Source organism: Schistocerca cancellata, chromosome 8 (assembly GCF_023864275.1).
Source record: "Schistocerca cancellata isolate TAMUIC-IGC-003103 chromosome 8, iqSchCanc2.1, whole genome shotgun sequence".
NCBI classification, from domain to species: domain Eukaryota; kingdom Metazoa; phylum Arthropoda; class Insecta; order Orthoptera; family Acrididae; genus Schistocerca; species Schistocerca cancellata.
Window position 1 is genome coordinate 65539635 of NC_064633.1, and position 26399 is coordinate 65566033.

The following is a 26399-nucleotide window of genomic DNA, read 5'->3' on the forward strand; positions in this document are numbered from 1 at the left end:
GCATATGAAAGGATTCCCGAAGGTTAGAGGTATCAAGACAGTTGTGTCACGAACATCAATGGCTTAACACATTCGTATACAAATATGCTGGCTGTTAATGTGGGTGGTAAGCTGGCAGGGTAGTTTTTTATTGTGTCGTAAGAGAAGTACAACTATCCTACGAGCACTGCTTCTGCCAATACCTGGTCAAAATAACGTGCTTTTGCTTTACTCCTAGTCTACATATAAAAATATGCCTTTAGAGCAAACCATCCCTCTTAGAAAGTGTGCGACATTGTACTTCATACCACCTGCACCACTGGACAAATTCAGGCTCTGGATCTTTGTTTTTTCCATGCCTGTAAAACATATTATAGCACTATGTGAAGCTACGCCTGAAGGGATAGCCAGTTCCAAGAAAAACTCCACTACAGACTGTTTCACATTGTACTCCGTGCCATTCATTCCGTCAGTTATGATCAGCCCGTTACACCAGTATGATTCTATTTGCATACTTAAAGAGTGGATACCCTGAGCGTCCTGTATGTTTTGTAACTCCCAAGGATTTCGCCTTCGACCTCGATGGACTGAACCTTTATCACTGTGGCGCTCCATTTTACATTCGGTGTTGATGGTGCAAGTTTATCTGGAACATTTCTTGAATGTCGACGATGTCTATTTTGTGAAGTGTAATATATACATCCCATAGATGGTTGATCTCTGCACCTCCCGAACGCTCATTTCTTGTCGCCCTCCCGATGCACAAGGTGAGTCATTCGCAGCTATTAGTTTTCCTGTTATAATTGTTAACACAACTTTCGAACGAGCCTTACTACAGATTGAACTTGCGACCTTGCACCGTGTCAGTACTATAACTTTCACGCGCAAAAAAGGGAGTGCTGTTTCAGGAATAGCTAACCTTGGAGTAAAATGGCGTCACACTACGTTCACTCGCAGTTGTACAGTAGTTAGCCCACAGACCATAGATAACGTAGACATGCAAGGTTATTTGTTTAGCGTATGGACACATCACAAAAAATACTTACAGCTGTCTCAAATTAGAAGCTAATATCCAGGCCACGAACCGATTCCTCCGCCACAACCGGGAACTCTGCTGGATCGGCAGGGGAAGCTCCCAGGCGACATCCTTGAACTACACGAGGGAGAGTCTGTTTTTCAGCGTCACAGTCACATATTGCAGAAGTTACTTTCTTCCATTTGTACAGAGAGTCGGCTCCCCTTCCAGGTTAAGAACTGATCATATCTTGTCTGGTCATTTAAAGCCAAGTGGCTTGGTGGATATGCACAGCATCTTTAGTTCCACAGTAACATTAATCTGCCATGTTTGTCTCCAGCAGTCATTAATATTCAAGCCGTTACCAACTAATATCCCTGCGGTTTCCAGGGGGTGAGAGACAAGATGGAAGCCTTCCTTTACTAATGGTTAGAATGTCTGCATGAACAGGGAGGTGAGATTCTAGTTATAGTTCTTTATAATCCAGTACAAGTGCAGTTTCCTGCTGCAGAAAATGGTTCAAATGGTTCTGAGCACTACGGGACTCAACTGCTGTGGTCATCAGTCCCCTAGAACTTAGAACTACTTAAACCTAACTAACCTAAGGACATCACACACATCCATGCCCGAGGCAGGATTCGAACCTGCGACCGTAGCAGCAGCGCGGCTCCGGACTGGAGCGCCTAGAACCGCACGGCCACCGCGGCCGGCTCCTGCTGCAGAGTTGGAGGTCGCAGGTAGTTAACCATTGTTAGTGAGAATGACGGTGTAGATTGTAAAAAGTGTAAGATGTATGGTATGGTATGGTTGAGTGTGTGTGAACAGCCCCCGTTTGAGTGTTATTAATCCAAGCTGGAGAGCAATATTCCAGAACAATCCCACAGATAATGCACAGAGTAACGATGCAGAGGATCCCCATGATGTGCCACAGAGTTTCCGGAGAAAGTGTAAAATGAATGTTTGACCATCAACTGCTTTTTTATTTAAAACCCAAATATCGACCGGTTTCAGTCACAGACCATCTTCATCGATTAGGGTTAAAACAGTTTAAGCCTTAACATCTGTCATCACTTAAATAACGGCCACGTCTCATATGTAGAGCATGTCATGAATTTCAGTATACTTCACAGGACTTTTAAAGGGAAACACACTAATAACATGCATATAACAGAGCAGTATTGAAGAGAAGATAAGAGGTATAAGTGTTCTGGAGAATGTCATATCAAGTTCTTTTTTATTTATTTTGGCTGCTGTTCTTAATATATATAACCGAGAAGCTGTGCGGGGTAGCCGTGCGACCTGAGGCGCTTTGCCACGATTCACACGGCTCACCCCGTCGGAGGCTCGAGTCCTCCCTCGGGCATGGGTGTGTGTGTGTGTTGTCTTTAGCGAAGTTAGATTAAGTAGTATGTAAGCTTAGGGACCGATGACCTCAGTAGTTTGGTTCCATAGAACTTACCACAAATTTCCAAAAACAATTTAACGAAGCGTTCTTTCAAGTGTGACCACTAGATATTTTGGATTTCTGTCACGTATGAGTAGTCTTCCTTCAAAGTAGACTGTGAGCTCTTTATTGGCCAACTTGTTGTTTAGATGAAACTTCGAGACTTCTGTCTTGGTAACACTTGGCTGCAATCTCTATTTGCGAAAATGTTTACCAGTAGTTGATATAACATTGGTCAATACAGAGTTGGTAACTTCAAGGTCTCGTTTTCTCATTGCGAGTGCACAGTTGTCATCATACTCAAACTCTCTTGATGTGGTTTCAGACATACCTGATATGTGCAAACTGAGGAGGAGAGAGGTCAGAACAGACCTTTGTGGCAGCCCATTGTTTAGCTCCATTTGTGAACTCATCTTGTTGACCATTACCGGTTGCAAACATCACTTACTGAGCATATCATTAGGCTTGACGTGGCTTGTAGAAGTTTCAGTGTGGCATCTTGCTTCCAAACAGTATCATATGCTGCCATCATACCAATGAATACGACTGCTGACTTCTCTTAAGTCTGGAAACCAGCTTCTATCAAGGTTGTCAAAGAGCGGACTTGACTTACGCAGCAAAAAGCAGCGCCATTCATACAACACTATGTGACGATACCTGGTTATGTTTTATATTAAATGAAAACAAATAAGGAAGCAGTTTCCCACACAATATTATGGATATACGCAAAAATAATGTAGAATAAGAGCAACATATTCACAGTGCAATTCAAATAGTGGAATACATACAAAAAGCCATAATCAGGAACACAATGCGATGAAACCAGATTCTGCGTCATATGACTTTTAAGTTTTGACGTATGATAAGGCGCAATTATTTTCACTTTATAATGACCACACGGCCGAAATTACAATTAAGGGTTTTAAAAATAATTAACTTTACAGCTGGAAAGTGACCAAAATGTCATATCCAGAATTTACATGACTGTGGACCTCGGCTATGAGAAGTGAACGTTAGATTTTGATTGAGATTTCTCGAACATATTACTTTGCAAGGTCACAAAAGCCTCTCAGTTTCCAGGCACGCACTTTACTATCGGACTACAACTCGCACCCATAAAGTATAGCCGGCCGGAGTGGTCGAGCGGTTCTAGGCACTGAAGTTTGGAACCGCGCGACCGCTACGGTCGCAGGTTCGAATCCTGCTTCGGGCATGGATGTGTGTGATGTCCTTAAGTTAGTTAGGTTTAAGTAGTTCTAAGTTCTAGGGAACTGATGACCACAGCAGTTAAGTCCCATAGTGCTCAGCGCCATTTGAACCATTGAACCATAAAGTATAAATTGTTGCTTTTCCATCATACGAAGAGCCATCTGTTCATAATTTTGTGCACTTTTTTTTGTTTGAATATAATCTAATGTCATTTCAAGCAAGTGTGTCAATTTTTATCTCTCTACCTACATTATTACGTGAAATATTGAATTTGAAAATATTAACGGTCTTTTGGTTCACACTATATCTACAGAATAAAAGAAGTCCTATCATACTTCCCTGGGGCTCTCACTCATGATGGTACCCTTCTCTTTGATAAATACTCTCCGTCGAGTACGATGTACTGGGTTCTATTACTTAAGAAGTCTGCGAGCCACTCATATGACTAAGAACCTATTCCGTACGTTAGGCCCTTCGTTAACAGTCTGCAGTAGAAAGCAGTGTCAAACTGTTTCTGCTGATCTAGGAATATGGAGTCCTGTTGCTCTTTATCCACTGTTCTCAGGATGACATGTGAGGAAAGGGCAAAATGAGTTTCGCACGAGCGATGCTTTCTAAATCAGTGTTCATTTGTAGACAGAAGCTCTTCCGTCTCAAGGAAATTTATCATTGCCGGTCCATTTTTTTACCCTTCATGCATACAGCAGTCAGCTGCGCTTTTTTTCCATTTCCTCGGGACTTTGTGTTTGGCGACAGATTTGCGATAAATGCAGTTTAAGGGGTCCATGCAGCAGAGTGGTCTCTGTACAAACGAACTGAAATTCCGCCCGGACTTGGCGACTTACTTGTTTCCAACTCTTTCAGCTGCTTCTCTAGCCAAGGATGGCTATATGTTCTCCATGCAGGAGTCTGCACGACCGTCAAACGACGGTATGGTTGTACTATGTTCCCGTGTGAATGACTTCTTAAACACGAAAATTAAACTTCGACTTTTCTTTTGCTGTCTTCAATTGCCACACCAGACTGGTCAACGAGCGACTGTCGCACTTAAAGATTTTACGTAGGACCAGAAATTTCTCTGGTTTTCAGCAAGAATTTTTTCCGGGGTATGACTGGGGTGGTTGTTGTATGCTCGCTCCTCGGTCGTTTTACAGGCGCATGAATTTCAACTCACTTTGAACTGTTGTCAGTTGTGCGTTCCACGGTGGGTATTTTTCGTTCTTAATCCTGTTACTCGGCACATAACCCCCCCCCCCCCCCCCCACTCCCTCAGAGCGCGATTTAAATGGTTGAAATGGCTCTGAGCACTATGGGACTCAATTTCTGAGGTCATCAGTCCTCTAGAACTTAGAACTACTTAAACCTAACTAACCTAAGGACTCGCACACAGTCATGCCCGAGGCAGGGTTCCAACCTGCGACCCTAGCGGTCTCGCGGTTCCAGACTGTAGCGCCTAGAACCGCACGGCCACTTCGGCCGGCAGCGCGGTTTACAACCCGTTTAATCTTTGCCCATAAATCCTCTACGTACACCATACAGGAACATTCATTTTTAAAGTGGGATGCTAACTACTGCTTGCTGCTCTTTCTAGTAAAAATACTCTCCTGGACTGTTTAAAGCGAAAAGTTATAAAATATTTCAATTGCGCGAGGGCTGACGGCCTAGTTGGTAAAGCCAGTTTTAGGAAAATGTGTTCGAAAGTGCTTAACTAGAACACCTGTCCGTACCACCTACAGTGAATCCACAGACGTCCCACTTTATACTCGGTTGGTTGATGTCGCCTCCAACCAATACTTCATGCTCTGTGTATTTCCGCCCTACTGACCGCTGACTCTCCTTGACTTGCTCTAAAACTGTCACTGCGGATTCGGGTGGCCGGGAAAAACATCCGATAATTAACTCGAGTTCATCTAGATCTACTACACGCGGCCAGTTAACTTCACGGTCAGACTCGTTTTCGGCCTCAATAGACAAAATATTTTTGTCACTGCAATGAACGCTCCCTATCCTGTTGTGTCTGATCTGTTTTTAGATATACGTCCACAGCTTTCCACTCCTGGTTTTAGCCAGTTCTCTGTCCTGAGAATAATATGAGTGCGACAACTTTCCTGGCGGGCATAAATTGCGTAAACTCAGGAAATTTGTTGCTATTAACATCTAGTTTTGGTGAATGAATGTCTAACTGGGAATTATTTGTGTGTCGTAAGGCGTTAGTTGTTGTGTGCGCCCGCTCTGGAGTCCGACCGTAACTATTTGGATCCAGAGTCGTGGCAGCCCGGCGTTCTTCCGCGTGGGCCGTGTCCCGCATCTCGTGGAGGAAGCAGCACATTCCAGTCGGAATTTAGCATTTAATTGCTGTTAACACCTGCTTTCAGCCATATCTCTGCCTGCAGGGCTATGGAATATTATTATCGTTTATAAGCGAGAGTACGTCTGGGACCTTTTTATGGACGCTACCGTAGTTAACTAATACTGCATTAACATTGTCTTTATCCGATCTGGAGTAAGGAATGCTGGTCTCTTGAGCTAATGAGGGTGATATTCTTTCCTATCTGAAATCAGGACGTATCTTACCGGACTGTCGGAGGGATTTCTCTACCCTAAGAAACCCACATATTCACGGCACATGTACCTCGATAATCTAGTACTCACTCCTTGCGCGTAATGCACGCCATAAGTCAAAACTAGTAATACACACTGATTCGCATTATACGTGATATAAAAAGTGCAACATTTATATATTCATGTATCAAATTTAAATAGCGACTGTGGTGTGCGTACTGTAAGACCTTCGGTACACACACCATCAGATTGTTTGACTTGTCGCTCTAACGAAGTAGGCGAGTGTCAGCAATATGTCTCGTGGTATTATTGTGGCGTGTTTATCTTCTGCCGTTAGGTCAGACGATAGAAATGCCACTTGCACGCTTAGAGTCGCAGATTGACGGTGACCAACTTTAAACAGAACTTGATTAATTTTCACACACATTTATTAAAATAATAAAAAGCATAGACATTACGTAACTTGATTCTGGATGCTGTTTACAATTGACAATCTGAAGTTCCTTTGGTCTTGGTACGTTAATCTTATTCTCACATATCTGTGATACTTGACAAAGTGTCTATTCATTTATCTTCGTGGCTAAGTACAGGAATATGGTAATCTTATTAGGCGCAGACTGAATCTTGACTATAGACTGGTACAGACTAATGCAGACGCATACAGACTGGTGTAGACAAATGCAGACTGACTAATCGGAGGTCTGTACACTCGTTATAATACCTCGCGCGTTCAGGTATCACTGCGCGAGTGTGATCCGCGAGGAGAAAGGTTCTACGTTAGCAGCAATATCATTGGCTGCGTTACATATTAATACGCGGATCGGCGGAAGCAGAATTTGGTCCGTCTCTAAGGCAGCGCCATCTCGTAGTGCGGAGACGGACGAGTGCTGCGCCTGCGCTGTTGTGCTTAGCAGGGCACGGTCTAGTGGGAAAGTTGTGTACGCGCTGACTACGCGGAACTATGTACACAACAGCGACAATGAAAATAACGAAATAATAAAATAAAAAACCGCACTTCTCCAAGAAATTATGGTCAGCCATTTATTTGAAATCACTAGTTGGATAGTATTGTTAACTGCAATAAAAAAACTTTGTAGAAGTAAACCAGTTCAGCCGATTGCCGGATGCGAGAGATCTTCAGCCCACGCACACCCAAGCGGAACGAGAAGTCTCTGGGTGGGAGCTGGAGCGCGCCTACCAGCCGCACTCTCTGGTCCACAGCGGTGTCGGCGCCGGTGCGACTGCGCTCGCCATTCCTGCCGGTGCAGTGGCTCGCTTTGTCGAATAAAATGAGGGCGCTGCTAACAAAATGCTCGTCTCATCTACTCATCGACATTGTTACTGCTGTTTGTAGGGCCACGTTATTTATATACAGTATGTCCAAACTACTCACGTATGTTCAGACTTCAAGTGAAGAAAATGTTGAAATTTTCCATTAATAATGCAAAAAAGGGCTTTTCATTTCCCCAGTATCACAGTTCCGTCTCATGAGCCACTAACCTAACTTTTCTCATATCTAAATTAATGTAAATCATTAATTTATGTGAATCATTACTGATACCAGCTAACTTATTTGAAATGTTACTGTCCCGCCTTGCATTATATCAGCTAATACACCTGATTTTATAATTACATTTTCCTCGAGACATTTGAGTCTCTTACGTTGTAAGATCTATAGATCACCTACGCTTGAGGTACAGGATTTCCCCATTACATACAGTGCTGCGATGCTATTCCAATGCTGGAGAGCCTCGGCAATAGTGACGATCTAAGAAGGATATTGAAAGGTGGCTACACTGAGCCACAGCGCCAGAGATCGCGCCAGAGAGTTTTGTTCCGCCGCCTCCACTGGCAGTGATTATTGAGAAGTAGCGGCAGGCAGTTCTTGTCGAGAAGCGGTGGTAGGCGGTTCTTGTTCAGATGTAGTGGAGAGTGGTGGTCGTGAAGTCGGAGTGGAGAGTTGTTGAGATGTCGTAGTAGTGAATGTTTGTTCCATGTTTTGTGCAGTTATTTGATGGGAGAGATAGCAGATGTTATTCTAATGGAGATATTGTAATGATCAGAGTGCATTTCGTCAATATATATGAAGGTAACAAAACACCATTTTCTTTTATTATTTCTGTGTATTAAATAATGCATCATTACAGGTTCAGTCAACAAAGCATCTGGCTTGTGTTCTTGGATTAGAGTGTAATTCTGGTTTTCTTGCGCAATTATAGTATTTCTAATTTTCTTTTATGACGTCAGTATAATTGGTATTTAAAATTCTTGTCTTGTTGAAGAAGAACCGTGCCAGATGTACATTGAGTCACACTCCCACATACAGAACAGTTATACTTGTGCTTTGGTTTTGTAGGTTTCATAGTTGCTGGGGACTTAATTAATTAATTGTGTTAACGAAAATTTTCATTTCATTCTTTGTTGTTGTTCTATGCAGTCAGATAGCGTAACAATTACTAGTCAGGGCCAGCCGTTTACGAGACTTGCGTAATCGGACTTACAGCTACTAAAAATATTTGCATTTTTATTTAATTAAGCCCCCATGCAATATAAATTGAAGTTTGTGTTGTGAATGGAAACTGGAGTCCGGGAGTCGGTGAGCCCTGTTAGCTATGGTGCTGCAGCGGTATAATGGCCCACCTTCCTGCCTCCTAAGCAAAGAGACGCGGGTTCATGTCGCAGCTGTGACACAAACTTTAATTCATTTCTTCAGGTTCCATCGTTATCGTAGATAAAGATGAGAATCAAATGTCTCGAGGAAATTTTAATTATAATATCTGTAGATCGCCTACACCAGACGTACCGGAGTTCCTTATTATGTCCAATGCTCAGGTGCTATTTCAATGCTGGAGAGACTCGGAAATAGTGAGGATCTAAGAAGGAGAAAATAAGCTCAAGATATGAACTGAAGTTTGTGTTGGGGAAGCGAATTCGATTTTGTTACTCTGTGCAGCAATATTATCCATAGTGCTGGGGTAGTGTGCTGGAGCCGGCACGGTAGCTCAGCCCGGTCGGTCAGAGGGTTAGCTGCCCTCTGTGGCAAAGAAACGTGAGAGAACGGATCAACGAGGAACCTGAACGGCTGTCATCGGACATCCGCCCCGAACAATTTCAATGATCAATATAGGACAAAATGAGATCAAAGAAAAAAAATAGAAGTAAAAAATGACTAGCATTCCTGCCTAGTCAGCAAGGAGACCTAGGGTCAAGTGTTGACTATAACACAAATTTTAATTCATTTCTTCAGCTTCCATCGCTGTCATTCATCTCATTTTGTTTGCTTAACTGTGAAGCCATACTGCTTTGTGTGTGTGTGTGTGTGTGTGTGTGTATGTGTGTGTGTGTGTGTGTGTGTGTGTGTGAACATGGTATACGAGAACTGTGTAACTGAATTGTTTTGGATCCAAATTATAGCTTTCCAGTGACGAAGTCCAGCGAAATTTTGAAAGTTGGCGCTGTGTGCGGGGCCGGTTCGAGAATATTTTTCCACACAGTCTAGTTATGAATTAGCGCGACCCATCCCGTTCCCTTTTATTTTTATTTGTTTTGGCTTGGTGCAGCAAAGACAACACAGCCAACAGTATATAAGAAAGTGGAATATTAACATAATTGTAGTTTCCGAAGTTGAACAACAAAAAGAGTTCGATGTAAAAACTCAAGTTCTTGATGTAAAATAAGAAAACACTAAAAGACAAACACAATACAGCCAGCAGCAGTTAAAATAGTGTTAAGTAAACATCAGTGCAATTTTCACAGCAGAACAATGATAAGGGTGTGCAGAACAAAGGTAAGTTCGTTGTTGAATTGAAAAACACAAAATTATGACCCAGGATTCGAACTCAGCTGGTTCCACAGAAGAATGACATCCGCAGAAAATTATAATTGAAAGCTGAACAACGATGTCGTGTACACAGATATGTTCTTCATGGAAAGTAGGAACACAAACAGACGTTCTAGTTTTCGAACCGGGCCGGTTCCATAGGAGACGAAGATCCACACAACTTATAGGTCAAAGCTGGATATCGGCGTCTTTTAAATAGTTCGCGAGCAAATAATACTGAAGTATATATTAGACTGGTGAAGTAAAGCATTTACATTTGTGGGTTTGGGGTAGCCCCTCGCAAGCAGTTCTTTTCTATAAGACCGCCTGTCCCACTACGACGTGGTTCAGGTCCCGATCACACATGTCCTAGCTTAATACGGGTGAGCGAGGTCACATGAAGTCTACTAAGCTTCACTGAGGTGAATCACGGCCGCCAAGAGACACGCGGTAGTATGGCCTCCAGGTGGCCGCCCTTTTGGTGCTGGGGCACGTGTCATTCACAGTTCCAGCCATCATGAGCAGCTTTCTTGGCCGTCGAGTTGAAATCCGTACAAGGGGTCGGTGTTGGGCGGAACTCTCCTTCCGTAATGCTCCTCTTAACGAGGCGGTCAGCGGTTTCGTTTTGAAGAATGCTTTGATGCCATTTTATCCAACGTAAGCGGACGCTAATGCCCAATGTCCGTCCGTCTGTTATGGTCGCCAAGACATCCGAGACACATCTGTTCGTCTATCAAACGAACGCCGGCTGTTGTAATTTCTGCGACACACGCTGGGAGTCCTTGAGGATCAACACGAGCTGGAAGGTCTGCCTTCTGTAATAAACAGCCTCCCTGAGGGCCATCAACTGCGCCGTGTAGACAGGCGATTCACGCGGCAGCGCAAGGATTTGGCAGGTGTCGCTAGACGGGCTGAAGAAAGCGTATACCTCACCTGCCTCACTTTTAGTGCCATCCATGCAAGCGTACTCGCGCCAATGTCTGGTAAGGAAGTGCTCCAGGTTGTAATTAATGTCCGTCGCCGTTCTGAAATCGGATGGCTAGTAAGACACCAAATCTGGGGTGAAGAAAGAACCAAGCGGAGAGCGAAAACAAGAGAGTTTCGAGTATTGTAGGAGTAACGATAAAGGAGGGCGCCACTTCTCATAGCTACGAATTAATATGGGAGTTCGGTTCGTCCTTTGTCTGTGAGCCGCCTGCTTGAGCCCCACGGAGTTGAACCATGTCTTGAGGGACGCACAATCAAATATGGAAGACAGATTATAGAGAAAACTATCGGGCAACATCTGCAGGCGTATGGAGAGTGGCACTGCAGAAGCTTCCACTAACAGAGCGTTTGAGGCTGCTGATTTCATGGCTCCAAGAACAAGACGGAGCACCGTAGAATGGGGACGTCGAGAGATCAAAGTCTTTTTCGTAGCGTTTTCATTGACGACTGCCATAATCGAAGACAAAACGGGTCAAGGCATTATGCAGAGTTAAGAGGACTGTCGTTTCCGCTTCCCAGAAAACTGTAGCAAGCATCTGCAGTATATTCGCAGTGTGTTCCACATTGTCTACGAGGTTAGCAACATGATGTGTCTACGGTGTTTGCAGTCAAAGTAGACACAAGTAGCTTAGCACCTGACTGAACAGGACCGCTCCCCTTTTCCTACATATGCCTCTACTCGTGTCAAGTTTCGCTGCTACTCCTGCACCTGCGCGCCTATGGATCCTCTCTCGCCTAAGCGCCCTAAGCGGCCGCTACTAGTTACGGTACGTCCTGTATAGAAATCTTATACATGCGGGTCCACTACTCTTGGTCTAATGGCAGTTCCGCCTTGTGCGCCGAGCCAGCAGGTCGTTCTTTGCTTACCCGCTCCGCCGCAAGTGTTTGCGGGTTTATCGCTTCAGTGGTGTTTGTGCCTTTGTGTGTGCGATATCGTCCTTGGCTCGTCTTGACCTTCGTTGGGTGTGTGTCCGATAGCGGGCTATTCCACCCCTCTTTCTTTCGCATGGCATCCAAGAGTGTTCCACGTAAAAGTAACGTGAATTCTTCACTTGATAAGTCGACACGTGACTTGCAGCACGGGGCTTTATAAATCCACGACTGGTTAGTTGGTATTTGTTACCTCTGTCCTAGAGCATACCACCAATTTTGACACTGAGATTTATGCGTTGTTTGTGAAATACCTAGATCCCCTTGAAGTCGACAAATTCCTACTGAAGCATGATAAACAGGCTCCCTTCCGGCAGAGAGATAGTTCGATGAGTATGGTGCTGCGGACTTAGAATACTCGTATTGGTGTGTTGGCAGAAGAGCCAACACCGTGTTGCTAGAGGAGGCCAAAATGCACGCGTTAAGCTCACGCAGACTGGCGTGAGGTCTGGAACATTACAATGTAATTAATATAGCAAATAAAGTACGTAGTTGATGTAATAGTTAACTTTATTCCATAATTGGTGAACATCGGTCTGACGGTACAGGCTTTATAAGATAACCAGCAAAAGATAAATGGCGCCTTGCTAGGTCGTAGCAAATGACGTAGCTGAAGGCAATGATAACTACCGTCTCGGCAAATGAGAGCGTATTTGTCAGTGTAGCTTCGCTAGCAAAGTCGGCTGTACAACTGGGGCGAGTGCTAGGACGTCTCTCTAGACCTGACGTGTGGCGGCGCTCGGTCTGCAATCACTGACAGTGGCGACACGCGGGTCCGACGTATACTAACGGACCGCGGCCGATTTAAAGGCTACCACCTAGCAAGTGTGGTGTCTGGCGGTGACACCACACGTATACCAATCTTCGAATATTCAGTCTTCCTCCGGAGGTAGAGGATATTTATCTTAAGGAAGCTTTGACGCAATTTGGTGACGTGGGAGGCAGTCACTGTGAACGTTGATCAAATCAACACAAGCTACAGAGGGTAGGCAAAATAATGTGAACTCCTGTACTTGCTTGAGAATGGTTTATTAACAAGGGGTTGGACCTCTATTTGCCTGTAATACAGCTGCAATTCTTCTTGCAATACTGGCATACAATGATTGTATAGTGTAGTGACGAGGGGCGCGGAAATCTGCTCCGGAGTCTGCGCTCCAATACCGCCCACAAGAGTTCGGCTAATGTTCAAGTCCAGCGACTGTGCCGGCCAGGCAAGACGCTGCAGTTCAGTTGCGACCCATACCACGATTGTATTGTCCTGGCTGTGCGAATGGGTGCATTATCGTCCTGAAATATGGCATCATTGTAAGTAAACAACACATGATCACCTAAAATGTTCACATAATCGTTGGCTGTAACAAAGCATTTTAGAGTAATGACGGAACCAGCAGGATACCATGATATGGCTGCCCCAACCATCAAACTTCCCCCTCCATGCTTAACCGTTGGAATCAAAGGATTGTATGCTTCTTTTGGCGTTCTCCAGACGTAAACCCCGCCCAGTGTTAGAAATAACGAAAACGTTGACTCGTTGCACCATATGACGTGTTTCCACTGGTCAGACGGCCAGGATTTAAGCTCCTGACTCCATGTTTTACGGCTCTTCGCGTTGGTTGTCGTCACTAATGGTTTCGGTATAGCAGATCGTCCATGAATATTCGCTTTATTGAGTTCTCGGCGGTCAGTGTCGATAGATGTGGGGTCTCGAAGATGGCTGTTGAGCTCTGCAGTATCTTTAGCCGCCGTAGTTTGGTGTTGTTTGGACACAATTCGTGTTAGCGTACGACGATCTCTGTCATTTAGTTTTGATTTGCACCCGCTATTACGTTTAGACGATGATGTCTTTCCATGTTTTGTGTAGGCTGTCATGACTGTTGAAACAGTTGCTGTTGAAACATTCAATAAGTTGGCCGACTTGGTTACTGATGCTTCAGCTAATCAGGCCCCCACCATCTGCTCTCTTTGGAACTCTTAGGTCTTCCATTCCATGTCGACCTCGGCCTCTAAATGCAAATACGAAGTGTGCGCTACTCGTAAACAACCTGCACTGGTGCCTAGTCCGTACTGAGAACGCACACAGTCCAACGCAACACGTGCCTTATCTGCGTTGTTGACTGTCAAACACAACCATCCCAAAAATGGTTCAAATGGCTCTGAGCACTATGGGACTTAACATCTGTGGTCATCAGTCCCCTAGAACTTAGAACTATTTAAACCTAACTAACCTAAGGACATCACACACATCCATGCCCGAGGCAGGATTCGAACCTACGACCGTAGCAGTCGCGCGGTTCCGGACTGAGCGCCTTAACCGCGAGACCACCGCGGCCGGCACAACCATCCCATTACTACCACTGTTCACATTATTTTGCCTATCCCTGTACAATGCTACAGCGGCATACGTTCGGTAGAAATGAAAATCGAAAAGAACATTTCATCTCATTTGCAAGTTTGTGGCTATCGTATTCACGTTACGTGCAGTGGGCAGGTTAGAGTATGTATTCTGTGCGATGAAAGTGGCCATCTTCGAACCAACTGTCCATGGGGAGTTTCTGTGTTACTATCTTCTATGGAAACAGCGCAGTAAGTTAACGGTTGCTCACACTGTCCCCCCTGATAATAACTTGAGCTACATCTTCCCTCGTTTCTGGCGATCTTCCGACAGTTCCCATTACCACTGCCGGTGATTTCCCGCCATTGCGAGCAAAGCCTGACCCCGTTCCTGCTACTGCTTGGACGGCGGCGCCCGCGATTCATAATAAGCAGTGGTGATGCATTAGTCGTGCCTTACCCTGTCCTGCCTTCCCTAGAGCCCTGTTTGTCTGTCACTCTTACCAGCTGTGCGGTACGACACAGCGCTGGCGAGGTGGAGACCGGGCAGACAGTAGAGTGCTGCAACGCTCCATGTTTGACCGGTCACGGCTCGCCTGTTGACATGGGGACCGAGCCGCTCGTGTCCGGCCCCATACGACTCGGCTCGGTCACGTACTCGCCCCATGTCTGATGTCCGGATTCCGGACACGCGGATAACCGAGCATGACCGGTCACCGCTGACGTCTCACTTCGCCTCGCCACGGCTCGCTGCTCTGTACTGTACAAATACAACGCCTCTCTCTCTCTCTCTCTCTCTCTCTATTTCTGTCTCTCTCTCTCTCTTTCTTTTAATACAAAACGTTTCCAAGAATGGGTACGTTACACAGCTAAATTCATAGAGCACTTTCTTTTATAATATTTACTCCCGTCTTCCTAACGTCCGGGAATTTTGTTGTAAATAAAACATTGATCAGAAGAGACCAATCTGTGTTAATGTAATGAGATGTGTCAAATAGTGCACCTGATTATGCGAATCAGTCCACATATCAACTATCGCAGCACATGTTTTATTAATAACTTCCGCAATAACAGAAGGCATTATACTGTTTCGTATTGCATCAGCTTGTTCTTTGACATGTCTGCTTATAGTAGAGGGATGTGGCATGACATCTACCACGTTAACTTTTCCATAATGCGCACCTAGATGTATTAACTCTTGGCCTAGTTCTCTGAAACCTTCACCGCAAACAGCATTAAAAGGTCTCATATCTTTAGCATACATTGCGACACACTTTGCTGTAATACTAGTTTTTATTATTGCCGGTATTACTGAAGGAGCTGTATCTTTGTGAGGTTTCTTGCAACTGTGTTTCTTTAAAAGAGTGGTTCCCGATTAGAAACACAATAATGTGGAGCAGTTTATGCACGATACGTATCCAGTAGACGCACTCTTTTCGTCTACAACCACCAAAAATATGCTCCGTACTTGGCTTTTTAGACCTTCCCGTCTCTTCAAAGTGTAAACATTGATTTCAATCTTACGTCTTACTGCACTGGTTTCCTCGCACTGCATGATTGCAGAGAGAGAGAGACACACACCACAAATGAGAAGCCCGTACCGGCTGCAGTCTCACACGGGTAATGACACGTGTAATGTGTTTGAAGTTGCGTGCTACGTATTCGGTCACGGCTCCTATGCTCGGTCACAAGCCCTAGTGCGGGCAGCCTATCCAGTTAGGGTGTGCTCGCCCCATCTCGTATTTTGTGCTCGCTTACTCGGTCATGCAGGACCCTAGCAGACAGTATCTGGTATTCGTGCTGTTGCAGCGGTGGCTCCTACGGAGCCGCCCCATAGCGAGTGCGTGTCGGGGTCTACTCCTTTGCAGCCTCCACCACAAGTTCAGTTTGTAACACAGCAGCGCGCTCCTGTTCCTCTGTCTGCTCTCGACGATGGGGATCCAAACTTGCTGCCTACTGCGAGTCCCGTTGGGGAAAACGTTACCCCAGAATTGTCTCCCGCTGTCTCTGACACTCACTCTGACTGCCCTCCATTAGGGAGTCGGCGTGCCTCGCAGAGTGGGGCAGGCCTCCGGCACTGGGAAGTCACAGACTCATATGGAACTGGTACAAGATCCGCCTACGCCACCTGCTACAGAGGCTGTTACCCGTCGCAGCTGGGATAAACATTGTGTACGGCCGGAACGTGCAGCGGCGCAGAGAACAACCAAGAGCAGAGGTTCAGACTTGGTCGGAGACTCTGACGAAGAGTCAGAGATTCAGGTACTGGCTCCCCGCTCTCGGACTGTGATGGCCGACTGGTGGAACAGTCAGACTGCTCTGTTGGTTTATGGCTCAAGCACACACATTTGTCACACTAAATGTTAATCGAGTGGTATCAGAGCTGCGACTAGCTTCGCTGCATCAGTTTATATATGACTCCTGCGCGGACATAATGTTCCTGCAAGAAAGTTGTGTTTACCAGGTTCCCTCTCTCCGGATTTCGAACGGTTTTTAATGTGGCGCCCGAATTTTCGACGACAACTACCTTATTTTTTCGGGAAGGCATTCCCATTGTTGAGGCAGAGGTTCTCGAGTCTGGTAGAGGGCAGGTTGTAGACTTTGTGATCTCATTGTGATTGCCTTATATGCTCGATCTGGTCGCACAGTGCAATGTTCACGTTTTTATAAATAGGGGATTATTTACCTTTTATGTACGGGTCCTCGGGGTTTCCTCATTGTAATTACAGTCGCGATTTAAACGAGTTGATAGGTGTTTGGGAGTGTACACGTCCCACGTTGGTCACATTTACGCATTTTGCTGTCACTTCTAGTAGCAGGATTGACCGACTCTACTTTCCGGACTGGATGAGTGATCGCATTCTTGTAGTCCACGTTATCCCAGCGAGCTTTTCTGATCACTGTGCTTTGGCCGCCACTCTCTAACTTGCTCGACAACCGGTGAAACTATTCCGTTTCCTATGGGTGTTAAATATCCCGTGGGTGTTAAACGTCACTTACTTGGCAGATCCATCTATCGACTATGTGATACACGATGTGTGTCTTCGATCCGCAGGTAGAGACTCTACCACACTTCAATAGTCCTAGCTGCTTGTAATGTACATCGATGGCGAACAAAATAAACCGTCTCTCAGCAGTCTATTAACTGTGTGAGCGGAGCAATGACTATTACTTATGCAAAACCTGGCATCCACGATTAGAAATTGCTGTCACGTGAAGCTCTTCGCAGAACGTCTGTAAGTGGAGGATATGTAGCGAAGAGGAATGATTGTGAGTTCGCTGCTCAACAGAGATGAAAGTGGAACGAGTCGAGGATTTGACGAAAGCAGGCTGTTGATTAAGGGCAGGCGCTTCTGCCTCTGACGATAGTTATGCGCACTGTATGTCCTGCCTCGTAGTACGTGAAAGCTTCAGTTGTCTCCGAGTCTGGACGCGATGCATGGTTCAAATTGTTCAAATGTCTCTGAGCACTATGGGACTTAACATCTGTGGTCAAATGTCCCCTAGAACTTAGAACTACTTAAACCTAACTAACCTAAGGACATCCCGCACATCCATGTCCGAGGCAGGATTCGAACCTGCGACCGTAGCGGTCGCGCAGTTCCAGACTGAAGCGCCTAGAACCGCGATGGATGTCTCGCTCAAAACCCACAAACGCCAAAAGAGACGATACGCCAGCGCGTAATGTGACAGGCGACGAGTCCTGCTTTCGCAGGGAGACGAACAGTGTGTGCCACTGAAACGTGCTGTGTCACCTGCGGCACAAAAATCTGATGACCCGCCAAGCGCCGCGCAGCCTGTGCTCGCGCTCTTCTGGGAACCACGAAGGCAAACCGCTCGCTGCGGTGCGGCCAGCCCTCAAGGACAAAACGTCAAGGCCGCGGCCTCTTCCGCTACGCATTTCAAAGGAAGCCGCCAGGCCTCCTCGACAAAGACGTGGTGCTCTTGTGTAACAACTCATGTATCGACAACACGACAAATGGCCCTTACTTTCTTATTTACTTACTTACTCCTTGGCTCGGACAGCCGCCATAACATTCCTCTTTTCTCTCCTTTTCTCAGCCATTCACCTTCATCTTCAGCAGTCCTTTCGCTAAGGACACTAACACGTAAGCTGATACAAAAAGATATATTTTTGGAGGAATTATGAATCTTTGGGGCCTTAATAATACGTTCGCCAAAGGATTTTTCCTGGAAGTTAGTCTTGAGGCTTTTATTTTCATTTTGATCGTCGTGTAGCAGTCTGTCACGCCAACCTCTGCTGTTACGCTGAAGACTGGCATACACCTGAAGGAATGAAAGGCGAACGCGTGCTCGCACACAATTCGCCGGAATTCACCGCCATTCGCTTCTACTGTGTATCTGTGAACAGCCGTTGTGGAGGGAATGGAAGACGAGATAACGATTGCAGCCGGTGAATGCTGCGTTGTTGTTTTTGGAGTTACTAATAGTAGGCACACAGGATGTAACACTAGATCGAGCCACGATGGAAAACTATGATATTCAGAGAATATTATTTTGAATGGCGACCACACTCTTTTTGGCGTAGTAAATATAAGTGGCGAAGGAGAAAAAGAGTTTAGATGTCTCACTGAACTGCAGCTTCTGCTTTCCTTAGCATTCTGCAGGAACTTTGCATGTATCTTCGCTGACGCTTTTCTCTGGCTTCCCGTTGAAGTGAGGATGAAATTTAAGAGCAAAACGCTGGTTGTGGACGAGCAAAATAATAAAAAAAATATTTAGGCCTACATTGTTCTGTATTTGAATACCTACTACTCAGAAAGTTTCTGATGTCTGCGGTGACATATGCGAAGCAGTTCAAAAATTTGAATAAAGTACATACAAGAAACAGAACGTCAATAAAATATGATTGATAAAATATGAAATACACATACGACTTTTTCTCGTAGCCTACTTGATAGGCTATAGTCTTCTAGACGGAAGAGCCTACCTAATACTGTTTAGGGCCCCAGCGAGCACACAGAAGTGCCGCAACAGGACGTGGCATGGACTCGACTAATGTATGAAGTAGAGCTGGAGGGCACTGACATCATGAATCCTGCAGCGCTGTCCATGAATCCGTAAGAGTACGAGGGGATGGAGATTTCATCTGAGCAGTACGCTGCAAGGCATCCCAGATATGCTCAATAATGTTCATGTCTGGGGTGTTTGCAGGCTAATGGAAGTGTTCAAACTGAGAAGAGTGTTCCTGGAGCCACTCTGGACGTGTGGGATTTCGCATTTTCCTGCTGGAATTGCCTAAGTCCGTCGGAATGCACAATGGTCATTAATGGATACAGGTGACCAGACAAGTTGCTTACGTACATGTTTTAAAGGCACGTTTGTTGATGGGCGTGGATATATAGTAAAAAAAGTAGCGATAAGTTTAGAATGTAAATAAAGAATTACTTAGTATAAAGAATTTCTTAGTATAAGCGGTTGTATCGATAGGGGTGTGCAACCGCGGAAACATTAGAATAATTACGCAGTTCAGTTGTCTTGCCGAGAAGATGTCACCTTTTTTGTTCTGGAAGCCGTCCACATCGGACGAATATCTACCATCGCTGCAGATAATTATTTGACGCACCGCAACTGTTCTATTATATTGAGACGCAATCTCGCTAGGCGTACTCATAGATGCACACAGCAACACAGTTAATGTAAGCGTCTATGTAATTTAATGTAGTATAATATTTTGTGAATACACTAATATTATTTAATATTGTGTTTCATTTATATTGCACGCTATTGTTCCAATTACACGACGTCTTGGCAAGGCTAAAGGTTCCGTGTTACAAATTATATCAAAGGTCCGGTACGAACCAACGCTTTGGAACTATTCAATCTCCGAAGTCCAATAAAGAAATATTTTCAGAAAAATCACTCACGGTCGAACTTACAATGAACGGACCCAATGCAAAAAGCCATTGTCAAGCACCCAAAGTCTGTTTACTCTGATCACATACTACTATCATTACTTATTTTTAGTTATCTGTTCTCTGATATTTTCAAACCAGACAGGAATACCCACGAAAAATCAAACTGGTGACTTCATGTCTGGATCTTTTATTATATTTGCTTCATTGCTTTTCTTTGTTGCATGGATAATGGGACCATATCTAACTAGCCGTTGCCATTGAATATTTGTGAAGACCAAACAAAAAGACGTACCATTGGAATTGTTGATGAAATCTGGAATCTACACTGCATACTTGGATAGAAGGTAAGACATCGCATTTATAAATTAGCACGCTAGGCAAAGCGCTTTCACTAATTGTAGCTTGCTCCCTAGCTTTCTCAAAATTTTTCGTAATCGTAGCAGTCATTTTTGCGCAAGATCGCGTATTACAAGTTATTTTTATCATGCAGTTTATTACGACAATACAGTCATACCATTTCACAAAATGGTCGAACTGTGTCGTGTGAAACGCAAAATGACGAGCAGCCATTAATGTTAATTATGTCACCATTAATTGCAAATCTTGCTCAGTTAAGCCAACATTGTTGTGATACGGAATTAATTTCATGAATTCATTCTCAAACGAGTTTGAAGATTTTTCTTGTTATATACATTACGCGTAGCATGGTGGTAACACGTAAAAAATTAGCAAAAATGGAACACGACAGACAACAGACGCAAACCGAATCCAGCTTGGACATAGGACAAAACATCGACAATTAGTGTTGACTCCAATAGTAACGATCAATCAGCAGTTAACATGCCAAGGGACGGAAATTTCGTAAATAGGCCTACCACTAGTCAAATAGCTAAATCCAACTTAGACCCCATTCTTGACCGTGACATGTCAAACGACGTGGCAGTTTCAGTTGATAAATATTGACGCTATTATCATGCAAATGACTGAAAACAAAAATCACATGACTTCAATACAAAATCAGATGACTGAAAACAAAAATCAGATGACTGAAAACAAAAATCAGATGACTGAAAACAAAAATCAGATGACTCAAAACAAAAATCAGATGACTCAAAACAAAAAAGACACTGACGAACACATGACGTTTTTAAAAACGCGACATGACGAGATTAAGGCTGAATTAAGAGCCCTAAAAGCTTGTAACGACACTTTGTGTGAAAGAGTAGACGAGATTAACACGAGACTGAGCGGCCAAGTGGCCGAACTTGACTAAAATTAATCCGAATTGAACTTACAGCAGGAAAAAACCACAAAAGACATAAAAGACATTCAAACTGAAGTCAAACATTTAAACGCTACATGCAAAGCTGTTTCCACTCAAGTGAAATTTTATCCATCAGTTCGTGACTGAATAAAAACACGGATTACTGTAGCCGCGCGGGATTAGCCGAGCGGTCTATGGCGCTGTATTCAGGGGCTGTGCGGCTGGTCCCGGCGGAGGTTCGAGTCCTCCCTCGGGCATGGGTGTGTGTGTTTGTCCTTAGGAAAATTTAGGTTAAGTAGTGTGTAAGCTTAGGGACTGATGACCTTAGTTAAGTCCCATAAGATTTCACATAAATTTGAACATTTTTTTTGGATTACTGTAATTGAAGGCAAGGTTAACACATTGGATAAACAACTTACAGACTGCAATTACACACTGACAACCATTTTGCCAACACAAACAAAGAATTTCATGACTGGGTTGATCAGAAAAATAAATATTTTGACCAATGTATACAGGAATAATTACCGACGGTTGTGCACGACACCGTAGCCGAATTTGTCAAAAATAACAAAAATGTCATAGCTGAGGCAGCTCAATCCAACGCAGCACAACAGAAACAACTATACGATGACGCACGACCGGAGTGTAGTAATGCTAATAATCAAAATTCTCACTCTGGTATTGAAAACACATGTATGACACTTAACCTCCGTACGCAACACACACCTCACAGCAACAACAGTACACTCCCGTCCACATGACACCTGATTGCAATTGTGGCGTTTATAGGCAGTTCATTCCTTTCCATTCACCACCTGATCACTACAATAATTACAGTGAAAGCAATCGACATTGCAGTGTCAAAGAAGAAGAAAGTCAGATTAAACATCGACAAATTCAACCTTTCATCCCAGAAAAATGTACTGTACGTCCTGTAATTTTTCTGAAAGCGTTTAGAAATGCGTACCCAAGAGCATGGAGTGACCGAAAGAGAATTTCGTACAGGGTGACGTAGCTGTCTGGGCATATAATGAAGCCGAGATGCGTGATATATGAGCAATTTGAAAGAGCTTTTTTGGCCAAATTTTGGTCGCAGTCGGTACAAGAACATCTAAGGAAACAGATTATGGAACCAGAGCCTTTCAGTGCTAAACACGGCAATTTTCGCCGATATTTTGAGAAATGATTGAATATGGGACACTTTGTTGATGAACCTGTAGCTACGCGCGATATACTCCGCGCACTGAAAGTCAGATTGTTTTTTAACATTAAAGAGAAGTTACTGCACATTCCAGACAATGATGCAGAATATTTTCTGACTGTATCTGATTCTGTTGATATGTTATATGAGGCTCAACGTTCCGCATGGCAAAACAGCTGCCACAATGTTTACGTCAGTGGTATGCAAAACGCGCAGGATGGTCAATCCTGGGCGCTGGCCGCTGTCGGTAACGCAGCGCAGCAGAATCAACAGCTTCCTTCTGCAAACCAATACACGTACCAATTAGCAGGCACAACCCATTTTGAACAATAGTCATGACATATCATACACAACAAGCGACAACCCACACACGAAGCGCCGCAACAACAATAATGGAAATAAGAGAAGCGGAAACAACAAAAACTGGAACAAAAACAGAAACAATTATCAGCCTGTACAAAACCAATCAGGTCTATGGAGGATGGTTAGTTTTTGTGATACGCTGAGCAAAAGATTACTCAAGGTTGCTCAAGTTCACAGTGGACACAAACTGGTGAACCGACAAGTTTACACCTCTGCACGTGATATTTACCTTAGCTGCGATGAGCTCTCTGCTGCATGGCTGCTCTCGTCCTATAAAAGCTAATCAAAACCTTTTCTGATTTTATCAGGAGGAACTCACCTATGATTTTCGTTAGGCGAGAAAACATGCACTCATCCCCAGTCTTGAAATATGGCGATATGCACATGCATGGATGGAGCAGTGTGCATATTACAAGGCCCTCTCAGTTCTCGCAAGAACAATTAACTATGTGGCTCTTTCGTTTCTCCACTGTTGGAGCTCAATGACGCCACAGCTAATACCTAGCTGAATGTCAGCCGAAGTGAACGCAGTGTTCTGACAAAGTTCCTCCTTTCTGTCGTACAGAGCGTTATGTGCCCCGTTATGCACTTGATGCTGGTTCTGAGAACAGTTCACGAAATTTTCGGTCTTGTGTCTCTCGCAGCAAAATTGTCCCCCACCTAGGTCCTTTCATGCTCCACGTCACGGCTATTTCCAACCAATAGTATAATTCCTTTTATTTTGTGGAAACTATCTCTGGCAATCGCAAAGGGCCTACCATCAAAGTCCGTCGAAATTTCGGCACTTTACTCCTTCCTAGTCCATGTCAGCCAATCGGACATTTTTTGCCCATGCCAGACGCCTAAAAGTTATATGCGTACATCACGAACATACCACGCACAGTTCACATGATCGACTGTGTCACTGGTTTGTTTGTATCCATCTGCAAATTCTCCAACGCATTTTTATAAAAATTATTTCCGTACCACTCCGGTGGCCCGGTACTTGCCCTCCTGGATGAGTCACCTGGCCTGTTTGTAGTCCCACGCCGTGGGTCGCTTTAAGAGCTTTCTGTTGCACTCAGCCTATGATGTCGCCCCTCGAATCTGATCCCAAATGAAACGTTTCCTCCAGCAGTTTGTTTCAAATCTTGCTCACTGACAAGCAGGATATAGATTCGGCGTGTTAATACAATTCATTGAGTGTCATCCCTTTGCATTACATACTGTACATTTGAAGAGGCAAATCTGCTCATTTTCGCTATGATGTTTCCAGAATGAAGTTTCATATCAGCGCACACTCCGCTGCAGAGTGAAAATCTCATTCTGGAAACATCCCCCAGGCTGTGGCTAAGCCCTGTCTCCGCAATATCCTTTCTTTCAGGAGTGCTAGTTCTGCAAGGTTCGCAGGAGAGCTTCTGTAAAGTTTGGAAGGTAGGAGACGAGGTACTAGCAGAAGTAAAACTGTGAGGATGGGGCATGAGTCGTGCTTGGGTAGCTCAGTTGGTAGAGCACTTGCCCGCGAAAGGCAAAGGTCCCGAGTTCGAGTCTCGGTCCGGCGCACAGTTTTAATCTGCCAGGAAGTTGCAAAATGTAATATGTTGGTATGTAAATGTGATCAGAATTTGTTATATGTATCAAAATGTGGTAAACCACAAGATTTAAATGAAAGAGACTGCTTTAAAGGCATTCTACATACATCGAAATGCCTGCAACCGCGATGAAGTATGTGTGCAAAGATGTTAAAACTATTCTTCATATATCGCTATGAGAACGATTGCGATGAAACATTATTGCAAAAAAACTTGTTTTACAAACATTCTTTGTACATCGCCAGATAAACTGTGAGCGCGATGGAACTGTTCATGTAAAGTGCAATGTCATTTGTAGTGACGCAATACAGCACTGAAGTCAACTCCACGGGTGGAGGAATTTTGGATGGGACTTCTCGGAATACGACGGTCGCTCTCAACTGGACAAATCGAGGATCGATGCCAGCATTTTGCCGTCTGAAGTCTTGCATCCGAGCCTTCACGAAACTTAGGTTGTAGAATGGAAATCCACCGGGCTTCTATCACGCGATGCATGACCTAGGAAGAACAGTGTCATCAGTGAAAATAAACAGTTCAACGAGTGAACATGCCTATATATCGGTTGTCAAATGTGTGAACAGTGACGTCGATATGCAATAACATTTACGTTATGCAAACTACCAAAGCAATGCTTATCTTTGCGTTAATGTCGTATGAACTGCAAACGACAACACGTCGTATTAGGACAGCTAATCTGAAACAGAAAGATGTAATACTTTCCATGAGATACAATGACCAATAATGAAATGTATTTTGCTTAAACATATCTAGTAGTTTTAAGGTTATTGTACCTATTTTAGATGTTAGTGTATATTTTCTGTAAAAACTTAACGGAATTTCCTGACACAGTGATGTCTTGCGAACACGCACATTCGAACTGTATAAAAATTGTGATTACCGTATCGCGAGTTCAACTAACACTCTAACGGCTACTGCCACACTGAAATGCACGCGACTGCGCATGCACGGCATCCGCAATACCAACATTCACGCGCCTGATTCAAACATTGTATATCATGAATTGTATTTCAATATGTATGAAAATATTGTACTGAATGTGCTTTAGGGTGAACTGCTCGCCTGCAGGTGCGCCCTTTCGCCTCATGATTCAGGGGGCAATTTAAAGGCACATTTGCAGGATGTGCGTGGATATATTGCAAAAACGTAGAGATAAGTTCAGAATATAAATAAAGAATTACTTAAGACATTAATTAGTATTAGCGGTTGTATCGGCTGTGGAGTGCAACCGCTAAAACATTAGAATCATTACACAGTTAAGTTGTTTTGTCGAGAAGATGGCACCTTTTTCGTTCTGGAAGCCGTACACACCGGACGAATATCTACCATCGCTGCAGATAATTGTTTGCTACTCTATTATATTGAGACGCAATCTCGCTAGGTCATAGTCGCACACAGCAACAGAATCGATGTAAGTGCCTATGTAATTTAATTTAGTATAATATTTTGTGAATACACTAATATTATTTAATCTTGTGTTTCCTTTATGTTGCAAGCTATTGTTCCACTTACACTACATCTTGGCAAGGCTAAAGGTTCCGTGTTACAAATTGTATCAAAGGTCCAGTACGAACCAACGCTTTGAAATTATTCAATTTAGAAAGTCCGATAAAGAAATATTTTCAGAACAATCACTCACGGTCAAACTTACAACGAACGGACTCTACGCAAAAAGTCATTGTCAAGCGGCCAAAGTTTGTAGACGCTGATCACATACTACTGTCATTACTTATTATTAATGTCTGTTCTCTGATAATCTCAAACCCGACAGGAAAAGCTACGAACAATCAAAGTGTCTCCTATCAGAGTCGTATCTGGACGAA

General features: G+C 44.1%; 1 non-coding gene across 1 annotated transcript; it reads left to right on the top strand.

Moving 5' to 3' along the window:
- Positions 1 to 24454: 24454 nt before the first annotated feature.
- On the top strand, positions 24455 to 24529 carry Trnas-cga (transfer RNA serine (anticodon CGA)). The gene has a single exon. It is a non-coding gene; the product is annotated as a tRNA-Ser (tRNA).
- Positions 24530 to 26399: the final 1870 nt, after the last annotated feature.